This window comes from Larus michahellis, chromosome 1 (genome assembly GCF_964199755.1).
Source record: "Larus michahellis chromosome 1, bLarMic1.1, whole genome shotgun sequence".
In the NCBI taxonomy this organism is placed as follows: domain Eukaryota; kingdom Metazoa; phylum Chordata; class Aves; order Charadriiformes; family Laridae; genus Larus; species Larus michahellis.
The window spans coordinates 68,989,777-69,007,078 of NC_133896.1; the positions used below are offsets into that span (position 1 = coordinate 68,989,777).

The window sequence follows — 17,302 nt, forward strand, 5'->3', positions numbered from 1 at the left end:
ACTGTCTTATACCAGAAGCAGAATGCTACTTATTGCATTATGAAGGACAGGATCACTCACTGCCTTGCAAAAAGGGTGCGCATGTGCATATTGATCTTCAAATATCAACTCCAATTCAGTAAAAGTCTGAAATTCCTGTTATTGAACTACCTATTAATACCAGTTTCCACTGTATGAAACGGCTCATGCATTGATTTTTCCCTGCCTCCAGTTTGGGTTTTTTTTCCACCTGTTGTAATAAGACACCTTAAGAAACCAGCAGGTATAACTGCTGCCAGAACTACTATTATACCAAAAACTGCTATGCTGCGTATTTCAGTACAGGTCCTAGTTTCGACTGAGACCGACAAAGTTATATGCAGTTTAGGCACTCAGTCATACAGCTAACAACTTTTTTAAAAGGTAGTAGCTGGGAGGTTTGCAGAGAAGAATCCAAATTTACTCTATACTCGGCACTCAAGATCTGTGTGCATTATACTGACAAAGCCACTAAACAGTCACAAACTCAGGAATGTGTCTTACTTGGTTTCCTGAAAAAGAGCACTTAGTATTACAAAATTACAAAAGGGGCTAACTGATTAATAACTCAGGGCTGTCCTGAAGAATAAAAGGCTTCAGAGGTACAGTTAGAAGTGTAAACAATAGAAACTTTCAGACAAAAAAAGACAGAATAGACACTGAACCAACAGCTTAAAAAAAGGTACCGTGAATGTTAAAAGCAAAACAGACTGCCTCCATTAAGTCAGTCCTCTGAAAAGGCCAACACCTTTTAAAAACAAGACTACCAAGAAAGAGACAATAAGAGAGAACACGGTATTCCCATTTCTCAAATTATCAAAACTCTGTAGTAAAATCATAGAATTTCCCTGAGTCTGTGGTCCCTCCTGTGAATCAGCAGTCTTTTCAGTGTTTAAATCAGAATGATAGTGGCACCAACAGAAACATTTCAGAACCAAATACTGAGGCTCTTGCTATAACATAATTTTGTTAAAGGAACAGAAGTGGTTCATGGGGACCAACAGGTATGATGGAAATTTCAGAAACACTACAGGTGTCAAGGAGGGACTTCAATAACACTATAAGCAGGCAAATAGCACACACTATTAATTGCAGAAGCATTCTTGCAACTGAACCCCAACTTTTAGCAGATCGGATTTTGTAATGTAACTATGAACAACCAATCCCTTAAAGAAAAGCAAGCACAGAGGGTGGGGGGCACCTTCGTCACAGAATGGGCTCAATGCATACAACTCTAGAAATAACTTTCCCAACATGCAGTCCAATGAAACGGCCAGCTTCATCACCAGCCATCCAAATTCTAAATCAAAGAGTATATTAAAAAGGGTTGTTGGGGGTCACTCTAACACCATTCACTTTCCCACCTGTAGTATTACTTGGCTTACTTACTTGGGGATGTAAACAGTGTCACACAACAGTGGTTCCCATTCAAAAAGTCAGCAAAGACAGGAAGCAGGAGCTTTATATTAAGATTTTCAGCAAGTGGACTACCACTTATGCTTATGCTTAAAAAAACCCCATAGAGTTCATGCCTCTTTTGGGAAGGGAAGGGAAGAGAAGGTAGAAATTTTTTATTTTGTTTTTTAATACTGTTCTGCAAGTATGCGTTCGTACACACTCTATGTGCCAAGTGGCACAGTTACAAGCTATCACAATTTTCCCAGACCTGCATCTGTTCACACCCACACTAGTATCTTGCAAATCCATATGCATATGTAAAAACAGATGTAGGGCTTCATTAGTATATGCATAAATATTCATTAGTTGCTATTCGTGCCCACAAACATGTATATCACATCTGCAAGGTAGTGAAAAGTTCCTTCTTAACCAACTGATCCCAGGAACAGGAAGAGACCTAGATTCTTATCCTAGCTGTGTCTAAGCTTATGAAGGTCAACTACAATACGATAACAATGCATTTCATTTACCTCCCTTCAAAAACTGAGGGGACACAGACTTTTGTCCCTTTTGTAAAACGGGCGGAACAACTAGAGATTAAAGAACTTCAGTGTAATGTTAGATCAATAGTATTTTCACTGGTTTAAAAGGTAACGCTACTGTCCTAGATAAGAACAGGCTACAGACAAAAATCCTGCAATGCTGCAAATGGCTATCTGAACTAGAGAGCAAAGTACAGGAGAAAGACAGAAAAGCAACTACCAATATCATTCTCCTGCACACTCCACCCCAATTTGTACGCAAGTTCTGTGAAACAGGAAAGATAGCTGGGTCCTTCCTTTCCAATTTTACTTCCTTTCGATTTCTCTTTTAGGCTTTGAATAGCTGAGTAATATTGAGACCCATCTAGGTTAGGACCTCTGATTTTTCAGTAGCATTTATTTTAAGACTACACTGACTACGCCTGGTTTACACTCCTCCTTCACAGAGCAGGCAGGGAATCTTATTTCAAGTTTCTCTGTAGAGAAGCAAGAAATTCCATCCCTGAAAGTGGCTGGTCATCTTTAAGCGGTGAGACAAGTCGCCTCCTGTCATTCTCTGAGTACAGTGAGGGTTTAAGTCAATTCCACCTGAGCACTTCACAAACAAAGTCCTGACATACAGTCCACTCCTACTTATTGCTACTTGAAAGCACCATCCTAAGGCCACAATGCAGTAAAAGGCGCCTTTCTGAATCAGTGCAAAGCCTTGTGAAGTAATCATAAAGAGGAACTGCATGGCTAGAAACATCTCAGTGTAACACAAATGGGTACTCGGAATATCCAACTGAAAATTAGCCTTACCAAAAAAAAAAAAAAAAAAAAAATCAACACCACTTTTTATTGTCCCAACATTTTACCAAGCTGGTTCTAATCACCAATTAACAGGAAAATGCAGTCATTTCTTCAATTATTAGAAGCCTCAAGTTTTTCACATATTCAGTGGTAATTAAGACTGAGCAAGTAGCATATATTTTGCTAGTACAAATATTAGGAGGAGGTAATACAGGAAGAAGTAATTTTTCCTTATAAAACCAGTAGATACAGACAGAAGTGACCATGTTCGCAAGTGCACCTGAAGAAGTTCACTGAGCTAAGAGGGAAAACAGGCAGCAGCTAACAGAGCAACTACGTTCTCTCAGAAGTACTGCTCCATCCACCTCTCAGCCAGGGCCCTAGAGACACAGAATGTGGTCAGAATACAAGTCGAGGATCCAAAACCCTATACCAGAAAAATAAGAATAATGGTTCAACAGAAATAGTGATTTTATGGCACCTCATCTAACCACTAGCTGTATTTCCTCTTCTTTATTAACTTGCATCTGTTGCTTCTTTCTTTTGTAGAAGCTATAGTCTTTTAACACTTCTCTTGAAAATGTTTCTCCCTTTTCTCCACAGGTATCAAGTACATTCTCCCAAATACAAGACCATCAAGCAATAACTTTTCTTTGTTATTCACTGTGCTCCCCCCCCATACCCCAAGAAGCACTGACAGTAACCCCATCTTCACTTCACCATCAAACCATCCCCACCTGACTAGTAATGCCGTTACAACAGCTATGGGACTACACAGTAAACTTGAGCAGGTTCACTATCTTTTATTGAAGCAAGGCTATTTTTAAACCCAGATCAGTTTTCTGATCACACTGGGCTGTGTGACAAGAAGAGAAGAGGACGCAGCACCCCAGGACAAAGAAAATGAACAGCTGGAGGAAGGGGCACTGCCCAAGACACTCCTAAACTACCCTCACCCCCCCTTTGTAATTGCTTTACTCTTGTATTTAGCTTTAATGATTGCTTCTATTGTTTCAGATCTGAAGAACCTGAGGGCCTTAAAGCCTGTCTATTTACTGAAAAGGAATGCACTTCACTGAACAATGTAGCTATAGGAAAGCTGTATCTAAAGTCTGTTTAGAGAACAATGAACAGTTGTCTTGATTTAGACTCTTCAGATCTGGAACTTCGCTACTTAAACCAAGAAGAAAAAACACAACTCTCATAGCAAGCGATATATTCACTTTACCCCACTGGCTCTGCAGTAACAGAGCTTAGCTGAGAGAAGTCCTGGTTTTAATAATGCTGCCATACCAGGGAAAGGAAAATCATTTTTAAGTGAAAAGCACAACAAGTCAAGCAAGAAAGGAATTTTGTTTGTTTGTTTCTAGAGTTGCCTTTTTATTTAAGAAAACACAATGGAAAGCATAAAAATCTCAGAAGAATGAAGCAGACAACAGTGCCCTAAGGGAAAGGGAAGGAACACAGAGGCTGCACTCCAAAAGCAGCAAGAATTATTACCCTGTAGATCGCTAAGTGGTGGGGAACCAAAGCCCCCCCCAACCCAAAAGTATATATTTATGATTATACATGGGCTGTCTTCTCAATAGTTGCCATGCTACAGTATACCTCCTAAGCGTCTGTTTCACCCTGTTTGTGGGGCTTTTTAAAGTTAATTAAATACTCACAAAAAGAGATTCAGCACATCTTTCAGGAGACTGGGGACAGGAGCATTTACAAGATCACATACAAAAGGTGACAAGAAGTAGTTATTACAATTTCATTGAAAAATCAAAATGGATCTCTGAACAGATGCAGGACATTTAAACTGCTCCTCCCTAACAAAAGGGCCTCCCAGAAAATATTTTCCTAAATACCAGTCACACACAGATTGTTTCAATGGAGCAGACATTCAAGGTCACTCAACCCCCAAAACCCTGCTTTCTCCTCTAGCTGGTTTCTGTGAATACGCAGATACAAGACCCTTAAAACCTTTTTCCATATCATCATGTCCAGGCACTAGCATCAAAGCTTGCTATGTTTTACAGACTCTAACATTAACGAATGCTTCATCCTACGTTCATCCAAATTCTCAGTAACTGCACAGCTATTTAATGGATTTCCCCTCCAATCTTGGAATAACACATGCCACGTACCATATATTCACTCACCCAGGAGCTCACAGCCTGCCACCAAGGGGGAGGAAAAGGTGGCAAACAGCTCTTAATTCTTCTGTGTTTGGCTGAACAGCATTCTCCCTCCCGTGCGCTGCATTCTGTATAGCCACTGCAGTGCTCAGAGCAAGCAGCCTCGCAGGAGCAGCTGGAAAACAACCTCGCATCTTCTAAACTGAACGTAAGTGTCCATCCCAGATTGAGGGTGGTTCTTTCACAGTAAACCTATCATCTACAGCTCCCTTAGCCAGAGGGAGGGTCACAGTGACAAGTGGCCTTTGGAAGGTGATAACTAGGGCAAGAGAGAATAATAAAGGCAGAAAAATTACACACGCATGTGTGTGTGTGTAGGAAGGGAAAAGAATAAGTGGAGCAAATAATGAGAGAAAGAATGGAGTCAGTATACAAAGAAAATTATTTACTGAACAGACTATTTGTGCTGCTGACCTCAGTTCATTCCTCTCCAAGTTTTAACTCCTTACAGTCAGGGCTCTGCCTGGGAGAGAATGTCACAGCTCATTTCTGCCCACTACCCCCCCATAACCACTCTAAGACATAACCACTAGATCCTGCAGGTGAGGACACACTCCAGCAAGGGGCTGCTGCTCAGTTTCAGTGTTCTAGTAAGTTGTCAGAAATTAGAATATGCATACCAAACGGCTGCTCAGCCCGTTATGGATTTTTGCCCCCCTCCACCTCTAAAGAAAAGCCCCTTTGAACCCAGAGTTGAAGGGGGTGGCTAGGGTTCATATCTCTACCATTTTTAAGACAGTCACAAAAAAGGAGGCTTTTTCTGCAGTACCTGAATATTATCAGCTTATAAAAAGTTAATGCCTGCCAAACATTCCTTTCCACAACAGGGACTGCTGTATGCCAGTTAATCTCACAACCATGACCTTGTTCTTGCCACCTAAAGATTTTGCTGTCACAACTGAAACTCCATAGACGCTGCTTGTGTTTGCTATGCGTAATTGTGGCATACACTCCAATGTCATAGCAACTTGCATTTTGCAGGAGTTATCTCATCAAATGGCAACACTAGTATCTTTTGCATTTCTACTTGGGAAAACAGCAGAATATAATGTTTTATACCTGAAAACATATATTTTATTGCTATATCTTTTAAATCATTACTGCATTTGAGAACAGGTTCACAGAATCTACTTGCTCTCAGATTCCGTGATATTTATTAAGGATATTGCCTCCCTATTGGAGCCTGTATGATGAACCAAGCAGCAAACCTCAGTAAAATTGTGCGATATGCAGTGTAACTTAGCGCTGGATGTCATGATTGTGTTACATGGCCTAGCATTTAATTTACAGCACTGAAAACACCTTCTAGCCCATACTACTGTAAAGAAACTTTTCTAAATACAAGCCAAAGCGTCTGACTTTGTAAATAGGCTGAAGGCTGATCCCTTTCTTCTGTCAGGTGTCAGGACTACATTCAGTCAAGTCACAGGAATTAAAACTGAGTATCTGCAATTGCCATTGTAGCAAGTGAGGCACAATTCTAGTAAATAGATCAATCTAGCTTAAGCTAAGACAGCTGTTAGAAGGACCATGCTCAGCTTCCCACTCCTGTGAATCATTTCCTGAATTGCAGTAATTAGCACAGCATTGTAAGGCAATTCATCCTCAAATCCAACAGAAGAAATTAACACTCTTCTTAGTTTACTGTGTTCATCTCACAGGACTTTATTCCCAGTCCATTTCAGAGTCTTCCCTTCAAGACCCACCTCTTTTGTGACACCAACAGGAAAAGGAACGACCAAGACCAGCTAGTCTGCAGCAGGCACTGGCCTGCTGGGTCCAGTCTAACCTACGCGTCTTGAACCTAGTCAGACATCTTGTCCTTTCCCATCTTCACTACTGTCTCTTTCAGCTTTGTTGTACTTCCTGTTTCTGAAATTCCTTGCTTTTTCTTAAAAGTCTAGAACCAAAGCACTATGCTCAAAAGCTGAACTCACCAGCAGATGCTGACTGTGAGAAAGCATCACGCCTGTAAGTTATCATCATGGTTTGCATGGATGCATACTAAAGAATTCACCACCAGCGTCCTCTACCATCAGAAAAGCCCGGACCGCCTGGGATGTTTTCCTGGATGCTGGTTGATCCCTATAGTTTTATGAAACCTGTTAGCTTCTCTCACCCTTGGAAAAAGTCTCACCCAAACTTTTGATATTACAAACCTTGAGCTCATTGAGAGTTTGATGAAGCATAAAATAAGTGCAGTTTAACAGTTAAATGAACAACAAAGGGCTTTTTGTGATAGCTGAAGAGTACAGGAACAGAGCAGCAAAGGAATGAGAACTTGGAAAGAGACAACCTCTTATATTTGGAGGTGACATTCTGCAACATTTGATTAATCATCTGATTTATCAGTGACATGATATGATTTCAAATGAATACAAAAACTTCATTAAGTGTAATTGCTGTACTGACACAACTGATCTGAAGACTTTAGATTAAGAAAGAAAATGATAAAAAGTAGAACCCCTACAATGCTACAGGAGTACAACACAATAAGGAAATCTGACCTCTTGAAAAACATTTTCATTGAAATTTTCTGGCAAAGGTTAAACAGTAAAGTTCCCAAATTTTTGGCACAAAGAAGGAAGACTTACAAACTACTTCTCCTCGAAAAAGTAAAATTATTTTGCTTGTTTAATAGCACCTTACTGCTCCGTGGGAGCTACAGTTCCAAGGTGACTATCTCAAGATGCAGCCCATCTTAAGATGTCAGAATTCATCACAGGTGAAAATAAGTCATCTTTTTATAGCAGAGAATGAAGGATAGTGCACAGCAGTTCCTGAAATTAAAAACATTGGATTTTGACAATATTTCAGTTTGGGAATGTCGACAAGTTAAACTAGAGTAGAGGAGTTTTGAGGAAGAAAATTATGAAGTAAACAAGTTGTCTTCTAGAACAGTTTCAACAACACTTTCCACTAGCCTTAGAGAACAGAAGAGACAAATATTTTTTCAATCTACTCTTTTAGAGGATTACTAAACATTTTAATTCCTTCTATCCTAACACTGCAGCATTTTAGAAGGCTGTTGCTTCAGTAACTATTTAAAAATAAACTCTCCAGAGAGCACACAGCACTAAAAACAAGCCTCTCCAGACTGATGAGACATCTAGACAATCGTCCACAAAAGGGAACATTAGCAGAAGAATTCTCCTACAGAGGAAGCGAACATCTCAAGTGACACTCTCCAAGCAATTTAGCTGTTTTAGATCACAGCTGAGACTACACCATTTCTAAATTAACATTAACTGGTTCCCCTCCAAGAAAATAATACAGCAAGCTGCACAGCTAATGCAGTCCATGAGACGTGCCCTGGACACGTTCTATGTTCCTACTGGCTCCTCCTGTTAAGAACAGGCTTATGGCTATTGCTAACAAAATCCAGTAGTTTCTACTCCTGCACCAAAGAAGGGTAAGACAGTAAACAGCCAGGAGGAAAAAATAGAAAATGCCTACGGGGAACATAAAAAAGAGGGCAGCAGACTAAAGGAAGGAAAACGTGTAGGAGGAGGAAACCAGAAGGAGCACTGAATAATGAACCTGAACAGTGCACTCTGAAGGCACCAAAAAAAGCCAGTTTTCCAAAAAGCCAGTTTTCCAGTGGCACCACGTCCTGAGCTGCAAGGATAGGATACCAGAAACACAGTTCACCGTCGCTGGGATGCCAGACTCCCTCCCCAGCGCTACTGCAGTTCAGTCTGACCATGCCCAGAAGAAGGTTCTGCATCCTGGGGAGGTGCTGGGCAGGAAGTGTACAAAAAGAGATGGAAGGGAAAAGTACAGTCAAAAGCCAAACAAGCAGACCTGGAGGAGATGAGAGAGGAGCTATATGTTGTACACACAGCACACTCATCAACTAAGATCTCCCTCCTGTCCCAGAGGGAACATGGATCAGGAGACTGCACCCTCCCCTTGTGAGCCACTCTGGTAATACACCCATGACCACAACTGTATGAAGGATTATATCAGCAGACTGTGACAAGCTGGCCACCTGTAATACCTTATCCCTCTTCTGATTTATGTAAGTCCCATCACTTACTGTCTAAGTAGGATATGATACCAGGAAGTGGGAATAAGTGTGGTACAAGTGCAGAGAGGTGTCTGAGGGACAGTTCAGAAGCAAGTCCACTCAGTATCATGGAGCAAGCCCACAGAGTTTATATTTTGTAGCTTTAGAAGCGTCCCACTGAATGATTTGAAGGTTGGTTCACATTCAGAAATAAATCCCCTGTCAAATAATATTGTATTCAACATTCTGAACTCAAAACTTCCCAGCATTTGCCATTCTAAACATCAACAGAAAAATTGTATCAGCTTTCTTCCACTCTTATCTGCTTTATTTAAGGAAAAAAAAAAACAACCCAAAACCAAAGCACAACCTCAGAGCATAGACTTCTTTACTGTGTTTTAATACAATATTTGGCACAGCAGCGTCCTGGGTGGGTCTCCAGGCATGTGTAACGCAACAGGCATTATACGCAATGCAAAAGCAAAAAGAAAAGTATAAGATACAATGATGGGCTCAGCTGTAGCCCATCTGTCTTTTCTCTCTGAGAGAACACTGAATACCATCACTGTAGAGAATTAGTGGAGATCTGCTACTGATGCTGTCACCTTCTGGATAACTCCTCCATTTTCACATGTACAAACTCCTCTCCTTCTGAAGTACTGGAAGCAGACCAGGTATCACTGACACACAGCCTTTTCCTATACTTCCCGGATGTGTAAGAAGTCCTGCTCTCCCCAGAAAGTCCACAGTATGTTTAGATTCTGTTTATAAGCAGCAAGACGAATGACACTTATGAGATCTAGAAGAAACTTGAAATACCAGGGCTCAACAAAGAAAGTATACACAAAGGCTAACTCCAAACCAGTCTTTCTTTACAATCAATGCAGAAAGAGGCACAGCTCTAGAGAATTCTGAATGGGAGCCTCACTTAATTAGTGATTTAGCGTGGCTAAAGTGAATCATCAAAAGCACACCACGCTCCTTAAAACTGTTTACCCTTCCCTAACACAGTCTAATCTGGCTTTTCTTTCTCAAACTGAGCAGAACTCTGTTTATAGTAGATGAAGTACCATACATGATGTACACAGACTGTTATTAAAGAAAAAACTTTCTCCTAAAAAAAAAAAAATTAATGAAACATTCTTGGATTTGACTGCTTAAAGCAAGACTCCTAGGCAAATACCTGCCTCCATTCCCAATTTCTGTGCAGATCACTACACGGAGAGGAGATGAGAAAGTCTACTGTCCTCTCCTTCATTTCTTCAGTCACGTAACCATCATGTTGCAAGACTTGGAGGACACTTCTCAACATGAGTTCCACAATAGTTTATTACATGGGAGTCACTGGATGGATATCACTTGATTTTGCACTCTTTAACTGTGTTTGAGTCAAATTTGGTTTCTTGTTGCCTTGAGATTTATTTCTTTAATGAACCCTGAAAAAACATAAGCAAGTGTTAAATGGTGCAAATCTCTACAAGCTGCAGTATCTCACAAAAATGGAGCAGAGTTTATGCTATCCTTTTCACAGGACCCAACAAGAGAAGTCCTTTTTAACAGTTGCATAAGTATACGTAGCATATTTAGGAAGACTATAGGAAGACTAAGAGACAAGCAAGAAGGGCCTCCCAACCACCCCATAAAACCAAGGCAGTTCCATCAAGGCCATAAAGAGATAGAAACATTAGATAGGACTCACATGGCCACAAGCACTTTTACTCGCATGGCAGTATAGATAACAAGATACGATCCCACAAAAATGCTGCTGTTCTGCCTACACTTTTAACTTCTAGTAAGAAGCCTCCCCACAGACTCAGGGTAAAGAGATCTTTATAATTTAAAGGGAGGTCACTATAAAAGTTATGAACTAAAGTTACTTTAGAAGATTATACCCTAAGACGTCCTCAGACACGCTATCCAAAGTTCATTCCAAAGCATCTTGCAGCCATGATGATAAAGGATATAACTAAGTAAAGCCTGAAAGGAAGAGATTTATTAAACATCTTCAATGCACTGAAATGTCCTCTTCTCGCAACCACATCAGCTCCCAGCAAGCCTAGCCTCACTTCAAAGCCCTGCAGATTCAGAGGAATTATTTCCAAACAGCAGGGCAGAAAGCAGTAATAAAGAACAATTTTCCTGCCGGCCAAAGAGGAAGTTGATGCAATAAGTGGGTTATTTCACAGATTTTAATTAAGCTGCACAACTGGAATCCTAATGCAGGCAAACACAGCTAAAGACCCATACCGCAAGACAAATATTCCTGAACTGATGTTGGAAACAGCACAGGAAACAGCAAGATTTTCCCTTTGTTTGAGATCACCAGTCTAAACCAGAACTCCAGTACATAATATGCTACATAGGAGCAGAACAAGCAAACACACCTCTTGTACACAGAAACTCCAACTCAAGGGATGACAAGATTGCTGGACAAGTGGATCCAAAGAAAGAAGGGAGCACAGCAAAAAGGCAAACACACTCATGAAGTGCCTACTCAGTCCACTGCCAGGCTGTTCTGGTTCAGTCAGCTCTCAGCAGGGGAGGGCATTCAGAACCTCTCTGAAGTTATGAAGTCAGAAGATAAGGTAGCTCCATCAATGTTTACAGGGCTCTTCATGATGGGTGAAAAGTTTCCATGCCACACCTCTTTCAGGATGAACAAGGTAAAGAAAAACCACACCAAGGCTTTAGTGAATGCCTTAAAGTTAGCAGCATTAACAGGTGGGACACAAAATTTTCTACAGTATGCCACTCTAGATGACAGTCAAAAACAGACCAAGAAGGAAATCAGCTTATGTCTGTAGTTGTAGGACCCTGCATAGGAATTATTCGCTGAAAGTCTTAATGTCAGACAAAAAAAAAACAAACACTTTCAGTAAAAATGGTCATTGTTTTGAACAGTTGAGTGTCGAAAAGAAATCCAGACACAAAGTGAGGGCAGCCTAGACTAGTTTTAACCATGTGGCTAGACACAAAAGATCATATCTCAAAGAAGTTGTGGAGAAAGAATGAAAAAGGTTAACATATAACCCAGATAAAGATCTGGGGAGAAGGCAGAGATGACAGGCTGAGAGAGACAGGAATGTAGTAAAAAGGCTTTCCTCACAATTTCCATAGCTTTCTTCAGTGCCCCTTCTCAAAAATGTAATGCAGTTTCTCATGTTGTCTATTGCAAAAACAACAGTTGCAGAACAGTTGATCTCTATTGGAGCAATCAAGTTTCTGTCTTCAGCATGAAGCTAAGCTTCTATGCACACCTTTAGCAGAAAATTTATGAACTCTCCTTAGGAAGTGTGGGATGAAATAGGCTCCTCTTTCCTGAAACTGAAATAATTCTATTGTTAATTTATTGTCATCTACAAAGAGCAAAAACTTGTGTTTCCTTTCCTAGTCTCACTGAATACTTTTGAATTGAGTCAATTTCAATACCTCAGAAAGAAAGAAAAACATCCTTCAGTTTCCTCTTGCTACTAAGCCAAATAATTCCTGGTTGATTAAACTTTGAAAGAAAAAGCGGGAAGAAGGGGTTTCAGAAGAGAGGCCGTCCACACAGGTGAGCGCCCTTCTTTTCCTTAAATTACTTCCCGTATCTGGGCACTGAATTTCTATCACAAGCCACTCCATACATAAGAGCACCACAGTGCTGCTTCAAATCAAGATATAATACAGGCAGGATAATGCGAAGAGCTAAGATTCATGTCAGTTTAGTGTTTACACAAACAAACCAAATGCTGTTAGAGTCCTAACAGCTACCTATTCCAAATACCTCAAAATTAGGAGGACACTGTAGGAACAGACAACAAACAATTCAGTGACTGCATGTCCCAAACACTCAGTTGGAATCCAAATGTTTTCATACCATTCACAAACACTGTCTATGTGCAGATCTCATTCCTCAGAGCGTACACTCTTAGGTTCTTTTCCCTTTCTCCCTCTCCCTTGTGCAATTACAACAGAAGATGTCATTCAGCTGGGGGAGGGAGGGGGAGAAAAAGGAAGGAAAGGGTGGTGATTTGATGTTCCTATGCTAGCTTACCTCGTGCTCTGTCTCCACTGTTTTGGGCTCCCCTCCTAGTAAATAAACAGTGCCTGCCTCTTGTATCTTATCATTTCCAAAGAGCAGCATGAACACCGGAGCAGTATCATCGCTTCCTTATTTCCACCTATCAAATTATGAACAGCATCTCTGTAGCTGACATGTTGGCAAAGCTAAGGTCCATTCTAAGTTCCAGTGCTGCTGGGAGACCTAAGAAAACACAAGCCAGGCTCCTCTGCCAGAGCTCATGCAAAAAGCCACTTCCTGGATTTACCAGTGGGAGCTTCCCCCTCCCCTCCTTTTTAAATGAAAGGTGAGATTATCCTTAGGATCTGCTACAGCAAAAGTACTCGCCCAGGAAAACTCTCTCAGATCACATTGACACTAGGAGTGCCTCAGCAGTATCAGAACAGTCATACAGTATATTGGCAAAGCTGCATTTCACACCTATAAATTAATAACAGACCACAGTGTTAAGTCCTAACAGCACTCGTATACCTGAATCTGTGTGAGGACCTAACATAAAACAGACCATACCCCTGATTGACAGCTACACTGAGAAGATTTTAGAGTAGCCCTGGCCTGCACCCCAAGTGAAAGGATCCCCGCCCCCTCCAGCCCCAGGCTCTTAAGTTGTAGGTCAACTGGCAGAGAACAGATTCCTAAAACATCAGGGCTGTAAGGTGCATGACAGAAACAACTGCTAACCAACCTGTTACTACAGCTGCCTAAGCCTTCTCTACAGTATTAGCACAAAAGCCGTAACACCAAAGAAAGTCCACATACGGGCTCTGCTGTTGCTCTCTTTCCTGTGACACAGTTAAAAGAGTGGAAGTTTTCTGTCTCTACCAAAGAAAGACTGCAGCAGCACGGACAGTTCTCCCTCTCCCTTTACCTACAGCTACTCTGAACACTACTCAAAGACAGCCCTTGTCTTTGCAAAGGAGAAAAAAAACCCTAATCCATTAATGGATTACTTAAGTGACTGAGAAGTCATTTTGCAATCCTGCAAGATGACAGGAGCACATCCAACTAAGCACCAATTGTGCCTCACCTTCCTCCAAAAACAACATGGCATCAGCGCCGTATTACCATGTGTGCAACAATAACTCAAGCTCTCTCATGGAAAAGTAGCAGCACACTAGTCTTTATCAAAGGAGACCTGCACCTGCAAAATAACTAAGATTTCTCATGTGAGGCATGTTTGCAAGATATTTGAAACCCAGAGAGGCAAGAAAGCTTAGAATAAAATGTCATCCTGACCTTCCAGGAATATAGTCACATACTATTTACAGATCCTTTCTTAATACATAGGATTAGTATTCAAATTTATTGAAAATGGAAATTCAGATACATGTCATTCATAATCAGCATAACTATTAGTTATTTTTTCTGCAAAAAATACTTTAAAATAACTGCTAAAAGAAAAATCTTTATGGTGTCCTGTAACATTTCAGAGGAGTTCCCCTGTCCGTTAATTTAAGAACTAAAGGATTTCCAACTTCACCAATTAGCTATAAGGCATACCTTCTAACTGTAATTTAAGATATGAATACAAGTCTAGTATAACTAGTTATATCCATCTGTATTCTTGGACACAAGCACTTTAGCAAGCTGCAAGCTACGTACAAACATATCTGTTTTCTTAACTGTAGCGTGACTTTTTCCTTTTCAGCTGCAGATGAATATGTTGTAGACTCTTGGCTAGTTTAAAGGGACACTGCCAACTTCAATCTAACCCTAAATCCAGTTTTCTGAAAGTAAGCTTTCACAGAATCTTAGATCAGTAGAAATATTCCCATGATTAAAGAAGTTAATTCCCATGCAGTGAGTTATTTTTACCAAACACATCCCTGCAGTACAACCAACCCATACACAATTGCTGAAAATGTGACAGTGAAAAATAAGTAGAATAAGCACATTCTCTAAAAGAAACACAGAAAGAAGTATTAGCATAACTACTGGGAAAAGAAATCTATTTCAACTAAGTTCTTAGTTATACACAGAAAATCTTGTTTACTGGGGTTTTTTAAGCTCGGTTAACTTGTAGCTTTCAAAGTTTGTAACTAAAATGGACTAACTAATGAAATAAATGAACTAACAGATAGTTAGTTTCTGTATATACAGATTGTCCAGCAAGAGGCTAGACATGTATTTGTTCAGCTTCCCCTAAACCCTCTACACTAGAACCAACCCAGTCTATTTAAAGTGCAGAATAACCAAGAACCCTAATTTTAAGCCTTAGGTCTAATGCTCAAAGAGATTTCCCACAGATTCTTCAGTTTGTTAACCTTTCAAAGCAGTACAACAGAATCAACAAAGAAAGTGCCAATTTTTGTAGTGACAGACTTGGAAAGTATTCCTCCATCTCAACAAAAGTTATTGTCAATTGCTGCACAGCACTAACCTTAAATGGATGACTGCCCGAGGTAAGAGATGACTTCTTTGGAATATAGAATTAAGCTGTTACAGTGAATGCATAAGCAGGTTTTTATTATAATAAGAGAAGGAACCCTATGTTTAGAAGTAGTTACCCTTAAGTATTCTAACACCCTAAACTTAGGACAACAGGCTGCAGAGATTAAATCTGTATCATAATAAAAAAAAAAAGCAGAACAGGGACAGAAGTATGAGAAAGCTGGGCATCACTTGTACTAAACGTACCTAGAATAACAATACCAAGGCTAAACGCTTAGGTCTGCGAGACAAGCCGAAGTCTATATAAAATGAGGCCGGTATGTGCAATTTCTATTGCGGGGGTGTCATAACCTCTCTGACGATGAAAGCACTGGGAGCACTTTATGACACTGTGGCAGTCACCGCTGTGAAGTCTACCCGCGGTGTAACGCAAAGACAGCCCGCACAGCGGCTATCTGCGATAAAGCTGAGGCAGAATCACGCTGCACCGAGGCACCCCGGTCTGACCCGGCCGGCGGGGCAGGGCGCTGCCGCGGGGCGCCCCCCACATCCCCCGCCCCCCGTCCAGCCGCCTCCAGCCCGACATGAGCTGCCCCGGTACCTTCGGCCGAGCCACCCCCCTCTAGTGAAGGAGCGCTCGGGGGTCCCCGGGGGTAGCCGCCCGGCCGCCACCTCCTCGTTCCTCCCCGTACACCGAGCCCTGTAATCGGGTGAGGGAGCCGGCAAGGACCCGCCGCCCAGCTGCGGGCCGCCCCCGGGGATCGGGTTTCGCGGCGGTGCCCTGCCGCCCTGCGCCAGCTGCCACCGCCGCTCCCCACGGGCCCGTGCGGCCCCCGCCCCGGCCCGGCGCCGCGCAGAGACCCGCGCTCCGCTGCCAGCGCCGGGGGCGCCGCGCCAGGCCGCTCCCGGGGCGATGCCAAGGGATGAAGCGGATCCTCCTCCGCCGCCGCCGCCGCCACGGGAGACGCCTCCCCCCGCGCGGCGGCCACCCCACCTGCCGCACCGCGCCGCACCGGAGGCCGCCCTCCTCCCCTCCCGGAGACCTCGCCACCGCCACCGCCGCACTTGCCTTCGCCTCATGCTGCTCTGGGGGCGGTGGTCGCGGGGCTGCCACGGCCCGAAGCGCGTCCTGCCGCGGGGGGCGCCGCGCTCTACCCGTCAGGCTGCCGAACGGAGCGGCCCGGCCCGCCGCGGGAGGGAGCGGGGAGAGCGAGTGAAGCGGCAGCGACAGCGGCGGGAGCGGCGGCGCGCGCACACCTTGGCAGCTACCGCCGCCTCAGCCCCGCCCCGCCCCGCGCGCGCGGATGGCGGTTGGCGGGGCGGGAGGAGGAGGAGCGCGCGAGGGCGAGCCCACCCTCGCACCGCCCCGCACCGCCCTCCCGTTCCCTCAAAGCGGTACGCGGGGAGGGCGGCGGGAAGCAGAGGAGACAGCCGCCGGGCCCACGGCGCTATGGGGGGGAAGAGAAGCGACGACAGCAACGGGGACGCAACAACAAAAGGCCGCGGTTCTCGCCCCCAGCAGCCCCTTCACGCTCTCGGCTCCTCCCCCGCTCCCCGGCAATGGTACGCTCCCAACCGCTCGAATCGCACAAGGCCGGGCGGGGATTGGCCGCCGAGGCGGGGCCGGGGCGCGCGCGCCAAAGGGCGACTGGCGGAGCGGCGATGAAAAAAGGGGCGGGGCGAAGCGGCAACCGTTTAAAACGCCCCCGGGCGGGGCTAGGTGTTCGCGTGCGGGGCGGCGGGAGCGCGCGGGAAGGGTCGCTGGGGTGCGTGCAGGTCCGTTGGGGCGCGCGCGGAGGGCCCCGCCCGCCGCGAATCAGAGCTCCTCGGGGCGGGCGCCTGAGGGGCGGGAGGCGCCCCGTGTGTTCCCCGTACGCCCCTCCTGTTGCACCTACCCGGGCGG

General features: G+C 43.5%; 1 protein-coding gene across 17 annotated transcripts in view; it reads right to left on the reverse strand.

Moving 5' to 3' along the window:
- MICAL3 (microtubule associated monooxygenase, calponin and LIM domain containing 3) overlaps window positions 1–16,955 on the reverse strand; it is a 163,651-nt gene extending 146,696 nt beyond the window's left edge. For 15 of the 17 annotated variants that reach the window (XM_074584830.1, XM_074584923.1, XM_074584912.1 and 12 more), the window contains exon 1: window positions 16,469–16,955. The gene's annotated coding sequence lies outside the window, so the exon portion shown is untranslated. Of the gene's footprint in view, window positions 1–4,885; window positions 5,085–16,468 lie in introns of those variants that run through there. The other 2 variants (XM_074584796.1, XM_074584803.1) reach the window with 2 other exon arrangements.
- Between the last annotated feature and the right edge of the window lie 347 nt (window positions 16,956–17,302).